General features: G+C 35.9%; 1 pseudogene; it reads right to left on the bottom strand.

The window, feature by feature from the left end:
- Nucleotides 1-1,744: 1,744 nt before the first annotated feature.
- Nucleotides 1,745-7,333, bottom strand: part of LOC111409518 — a 16,951-nt pseudogene continuing 11,362 nt past the window's right edge.

Genomic DNA, 7,333 nt, shown 5'->3' with positions numbered 1-7,333 from the left:
TTTTGTTGTCATGTTACTTCACACCAAACCGCCGCAGATTTTAAGCAACATTCGTAACACCAATGAGTGAAATGTTTGACAATAGAAGTTCAGGTATTTGGCTTCTTTGGTTCATCGTCTTGTTATCCAATAATCAGTTTGTCATTTTCTTCTGCTAGGTAGAGGATCAGGGCATACTCCGTCATCCAACAGTGCTCAACGAAGTAACTCTAGGGGGCAGAATGCTTGTGCAAACTGTAGACAAACTGGGCATTCTTCTGACCTTTGTCCTTCACGGGTTTCACGTGGTCGAAATGTGCGATCTCAGGAAGCTGACGCTCAAGAGGGTGTGATGCTTTTACTATCTTTTATTGCACTATCGCGATATTTCCTGTTTTGGCTTCTTATGGGTGCAACCGATATCTTGTATCACTCATCACTCTGCAGCCCATAAATGACAACCACCATATAACCTAATTAGCCGCTAGAAGTTATCTTAGCATTCCTATCCGAGCAGGCCTAATTATGGGGAAAATGAATATAACAAAGATGATACAATTTACCTCCCTGTCCCACGTTTATATTTGACAAGGAAAATAAGAAGTGACATAAATTGCATGCCAAAATCGAAAGCTAGATGCCTGGTCCTTCATCCTTAAGATTCCTATAACTTTGTATGACTAGGCTGTGTACTTTCTTCCCAAGGATTTAAGAAAAGACTGAACTGCATACTTTCATTGTACCCTTCGGGAGATGGCATTCTCCTATGTGGTAGTCAATTCATGAGTTAAATTTCTTATAAATGTACGTCTATAATCCCGTTAAAAGCAGAATGATACACGTGATTCTTTTTATTCCTGATGATGCAGGGGAATCTTCAATTCCATGTAGCTCCTGTGGTGCACCTTGTGTTCTGCGCACTGCTAATACTGCAAATAATAGAGGGAGGAAGTTCTACTCATGTCGACCGGAATGCAACTTCTTTGTGTACGTAAAACTAAGATTTTCCCTTCTTTATTCCGTTGAATAAATATGTAGCATGAACACCATTTTTATTCGCTACAAGCCTTTTAGAGCATATTTTGTGTGCAGTATTAGACAATACTGAACACAATAATGAATAAGATTTTAGTTTCTTTTGCTGTATTCTCTGTAGTCATGTTCGATTATTCTCGCCAAACATATCTTTGGTATGCTAGTACTTGAGGTTTTTTTTCATCCATCTATTTGTTAATCATAGTCTGTAATACAGTTGGGAAGATAACATAAATGAAGGAGGTAGAGTTACACGTGGAAACATAAGTAGAACAACATCAAATCCCAGCAGGAGTGGCGGTCGTGGCAGGGGTGGCCGAAGTGGAAGACAATCAAACGATGTAGCATTTGTATCTGCAACAGGTGAACCCATATCCGGCAGGTGCTTCGTCTGTGGCGATCCATCGCACTTTGCAAATGTTTGTCCAAATCGTGGTAGGTAATCCCTGAAATTCCCTTTTTTGCCAATTTAAAATTCTGCTCCTACCCCTTGATTTCAAAACGTTGAAATGTAAGATCATAAAAAGAGACTCTGAATATAATATTTACCTTAAACTAGTTCTGTTTTAACAAATACAGAATTGATACGTTATGGATTCTTAAATCAGTTCATGATTGTACAGAGAATCTTTTATTCATTAGTATATGGATTCTTAACGAGTTTGTCGACAGTTTAAATTTCAACATTATTTATTTGACCCAAAGGGATGTCAAGAATAACAAGAACACGTCATAATGACATTAAAACTTTACTTTCTAAGCGCATTAATGCCATATAGACAACAGTTCTGACTAGTTTAGCAACTCTCCAAGCAGACCATGATCTCAAAAATCCCAAATACTCCCTCAAATGAAACTTCCTTTGGTATATCAGGAACCAGTGAATTCCCTTCAGAACCCAATCCTACACTCTCAAATGGAAATGGAAGTGTCCTGTAGTCATCATACACATGATGTCCCTTTGAATTCTCATAGGGTAAGTTGTTTGAAACTGACATAGACCTGTTGCATCAAAGGTAGGACTAACCTTAATATCTTTATGGCCTTAAAGAGCGAGTATGCCTCCTCTTTTTCTGAGAAGGCGAGTAAGAACAGAGTAGAACCACTGCTTGTGCAATAGTTATCAAATCAACGATACCTTTGTCACCAATTAAGATCACTAATTTATCATTGGACATGGACAGTGGCGTGTGGATGTAGCGAGCTTTGGGATATGGAACTGCGTACTTTAGCTGCCCTTTGCTCACATCTGTTTTGATAACCTGCTATGCTTATAATGTCAAGCAACTTGATTGCACGAGAATAAGATTGGTAGTTAGAGTAAGTAAGATTCTTGTTGGAAATATCGGAGGGATGGAGAAGAAACAAAAGAAATAACACAAAAAAATGCGGCAACAAAAGAATAAATCGGGAAGTTGTCAATAACAATATCAAAGACTCGAATGCGGGATTGTTGTCTTCAAAAGTTATTTGCCTCCACTTTGGTGTTTACGAGATGCTCAAGGGTATTTTGATAAATGGTTCGAAGGATTATAACAAGTTTTGCAAATAATTTCACCAAAGAACAAAGTAAAATTCTTTGAAATTTGAAAAACACAAATAGAGAAAATGAATATGAATTAAGAATAAGGGTTTTATCTTTGATTGTGGAATAAAGTATGAATTGCAAGATGTTTTTCTTACATCTTACTCTTGAACAAGGCTTCTCCATATATAGGCCTTGTTCATGTACTTGAAACGGTGCCAAAAATCGAGTGAAAAGTCACCAAATTCAAATCCATAACATTAAAAAACGTCTACTAACGGTTATCGCAAATGTACCATGCGACCGTACGGTTTAAAGCCATGTGGTCGCATGGTTTACCTTGTGACTTGCTCCAAACTCTCGGGTGGTGGCCATGCGATCGCATGGACCAAAAGTGGGGTCTCCAATTTGTTTTTCTTCCCACATGTTTCATTGTTTTTTTGTTGGTTTTGAACAACCAATTACAACAATCCCTCACTTGTTCAAAATTAACAAAGTTTCATATTCAAAATATACGACATTCATGCATAAGGATTGTATATCTTTCGATTTGAATCTAACAATAATGTAATTCAAACAAAGTAAAGTCAGAATCAAAGGTAGCGTGTAGCTTTGAACCAGTTATTCCATGTGATAATACCGATAAGAATACATACATGAGTATCACGTGTTCTTAAGTTCTTCATAACTCGCTTAATGCTACTATAGCCTTGGGCTTATCATTTTCAGCAAACTTTTAAGAGAAAAATTTCAATTCTCTATTGAGGTGGCACCACCTCGAAGTTTGTTTGGGTGAAATTCTTCCAGTACCTTTATCATTTTTAGAGGTGCTTGTGTTTTAGCATTGAACTTCATTAATAAGAGCTTAAAGCTCAATCCTCACTTCAGTAACAACCAATATTATTTTAATTAGGATAGAGTTATTGCGAAATAATGCTGTAACTATCCACATATCGAATGATTTGTTACCCTTTGAACCTGTAGATTACCTTTTGAGTAACGATAGGTAAGGTTGTTGTCATTGGTTTTTTTTCTAGTTAAGGGGTTTCAATCACATCATACTTAAAGTAGACGCCACTAAATTTCTATTTGGAGGTTTAGTCAAATGATCTGCTAAATTTTCAATTGACTTTACAAAATTTAGGGTAATTATTTTATCTTTAATTAATTTCCTTATGTAGTCATATATTAGACTCATATGTTTAGACTTTCCATTATATACCTCATTGTATGCTTTTGTTAAAGTGTCTTGACTATCATACATGATAGGTATTGACGAGATATTCTTCGATCCCAAAGGTATTTCATAAAAGAGATTCTTAAGCCATTCGGCCTCTTTTTTGGTTTTCGATAGTTCTACAAAAATACGATTCCATGGTCGAGTGTGTTATGCATGTTTGTTTATTTGATTTCCAAGAAATAACACATCTTCCTATAGTGAACACCTAACTCGAGATGTATTTACTTTCACCTGTGCTAAATATCCAACTAGAATCGATAAATCCTTCCAATACCACTGAGAATTTAGTATATTACAGGCCTAAGTTCTTAGTTTTCTTTAAGTATCCAAGAGCTCTTCCAATGGCCTTCCAATGATCATTGCTTGGATTGTTAGTAAATCTACTAATTTTACTTATTGCATAGGCTATTTGGTCTCATGCATTGAATTGCATACATAAAGCTCCCTATAGCTCGAGCATACTCCAATTGTGTAATCGCCATTCTATCATTCTTTACAAGTTTTGAACTTGGATCAATCGGGGTACCATACTCTTTTATGTTCAAATGTTGGGTTACTATACACTTTTATGTTCAAATGTTTGAACTTATTTATTACATTTTCAATATAATGTGATTGATTTAGATGGTAACTCCACTAGTTTTGGTAACTTTGATACCCAAAATGGTATCCGCCTGTCCAAGACCCTTTATCTTGAATGTGGAAGATAGAAACTTCTTCATTTATTCTATACCATCTATGTTATTACTTACAATCAACATGTTATCAAAATATAAGCATATAAATGTCACATAATCATCACACTTTAGAATATAAATATCAATTTACGTTATTATGTTTAAACCTATATGATATTATTGTTAAGTCAAACTTCTCATGTCATTTTTTACGCGCTTGCTTCAAATCGTAGAACGATTTTACCAACTTGCAAATCCTTCAGGCTGTTCCATATAGACCTTCTCATAGAGATCCCTATTTAAAAATGTCGTCTTGACATCCATTTGGTAAATATGCAATTCATGTATTGAAGCTAAAGCGAATAATATCCTAATCGATGTTATTCTAGCTACCAGTGCATAAGTGTCAAAATAGTCTATTTATTCCTTTTGTCGATAACCTTTAGCTATCAGTTTAGCTGATGTGAACCCGAATAGCTAAATCGCTATTAAACCCACAAAAAAATGACACAAACCCCAAGAAAGTCAAAAATCAAAGTTTAGGACTCAATTCACAAATTTGCGGACCAAACAACCAATAGTATATTAAACTATTGACCTTTTGATCACTGAACTTATAAATTTAATTCGGATTTGGATTTAAACCAACCAATTAATGAATCAAATAACCCCAAGGTAATAAAGACACAAAGGACCTTTTGATTATACAATTAACTGAATCTTACCCGAGTTTTGAACGCCACAAGATCATGAAATTTTGATAAGTTCGATTGTTCCACACAAGAACAAATATTGGAAGCGAAAAAGCCTTTCGAATTAATTCTCAAAATATCAAAGTTTTCGAATACAATAATGAAATAAATTTCCCATTTATACTAAATTCTAGAAATATGGAAAAAAAAAATCTGATTTAAGAGTCCTAAAATAATAAACTTACCAAAAGTAAGAAATTGAGTCAAAATAGGATTCTCGCGAGGAAATTGCAACTTTGGTCTCGAAGACTTTAGCCTAACCCGGATCATATCAAACCCTCTTTCTTCGAAAAGATTCGACCTCAAATCCGTACCTGGTTCAAATACTCTGCACCTTCCATCTGCTTGATCAATGTTGAACCCTTGATTGAGCTTCTTGTACCCCGCGTTGTAATGGTTGATTGATTCATCTTCAATGCTCCAGAGTTGCTCCATTTGTTGTACATCAATGAAATACTTAAATGGTGTTTTCTCATACAATAAATTTTTATGTTACTGCAACAAGGTATATTTCAAACTAGGGAGGGATATGTTAGCATTCACTAACTCTCTTTCACCACTAAGCTCACTCTCTTTGCATATAAGCTCTCCTTTCGTTTTTCTTTCATTTTCCCCTTATTGCGTTTCAACCTCAACTGATCATCATACACTTGTTGTGGTGTCAAAGGAACAAGTGTAATTGTTTTCCAATCCATATCAAAGCTGTACCTATTTCTAAATCCATCATGCTTCACCTTCTTATCTTATTGCTAAGGCCTACCCAATAATATATGCCTTGCATCCATAGGCACAACATCACACAACACTTCATCATTATACCTCCTAATTGATAAATCCAATAACACCCTCTTGTTCACCTTAACCTCTCTATGATCATCCAACCACTGTAATCTATATGGTTTTGGGTGTTTAATTGTTCTTAAACCTAACTTCTCGATTAATGTGGTACTAGCTAAATTTGTGCAACAACCTCCGTCAATTATTAAATTACGTATGCACGCATCACCACCAATGCGTCCCCTTCAACTGGATACTCCACCCCGTCATCATCACTAATATCTTCTAACTTGGGCATTCCATCTTCATCACTGTCACTCACTACTTCCCTGCTGTCTTTCAAAATTATGGCTCGTTTGTCTAGACACTGAGAAGCAATGTGTCTTGTCCCCAAGCACTTGATGTCACGATTCCTAGGTTGCTGTGGTTCCGCCTTTGGTACAACCTTGCCAGCTTTGTTATCCTTTCCCCTAGGTGGTTCAATTTTATTGTTGACAACAGCCTTATCAACCTTCTCTTCATCCCAACTAGACCTCCAAGATAAATTAGGCCCCTGCTGATTCCTAACTCTCTATTTTCTTTTCAACTGCCTCTCAACATTTATTGGTACATGCAACATATCTTCTAATTCCTTGTACTGCTACAATTCAACAACACTGGCAATGTCTCTGTTCAACCCATTCAGGAATCGTGCCATGGTGGCTTCCCGGTCCTCTCCCAAATTAGCCCGAATTATTAGAATTTCCATCTCTTTATGGTAATCCTCCACACTCCTCGACCCTTAGTACAACCCCTGCAACCTTTGATGAAACTTCCTATAATAGTGGTCAGGCACAAACCTTGATTATTATTTGGACGTTCTTGGAATCTGTTGTCAATTCCTGTGGATTCGATAACAACCTTGTTAACCGGATTCGTATCACTAGCCTTGAAGGTATTTAGAGAGCCGTCAACATTATATTTTTTTTTCTAAATACCCATTTACATTCAATATGTTTGGATTCGGGTGGTAAATCGACAAGTTTCCAAGTATTACTAGACATTATCAAATTTATTTAATTCTTAATCACGTCTTTCTAGAAAACGCTATCATGAGAAATCATAGATTATTTGTAAGTTTTAGGGTTGGTTTCCACTTGTAGAATAAAATGAATTGCTTTTACAATATTCAACTCATTTTCCTCTACTACATAAAATGAGATAAGCTGAGAATTAAGTTCATTCGGTCCCAAAGATTTCTCAATTCGAGTTTTCTTGCTCCTTCGTGGTTCACTAGACTCATCAGTATCTTTAAAAGACATTTCATCACTGTTCCACTTGAGTTAGGGATATTTTCAAGATTTCCCTC

Source organism: Olea europaea, chromosome 14 (genome assembly GCF_002742605.1).
Source record: "Olea europaea var. sylvestris chromosome 14, O_europaea_v1, whole genome shotgun sequence".
In the NCBI taxonomy this organism is placed as follows: domain Eukaryota; kingdom Viridiplantae; phylum Streptophyta; class Magnoliopsida; order Lamiales; family Oleaceae; genus Olea; species Olea europaea.
This window is presented reverse-complemented; position numbering and strand designations above follow the sequence as displayed.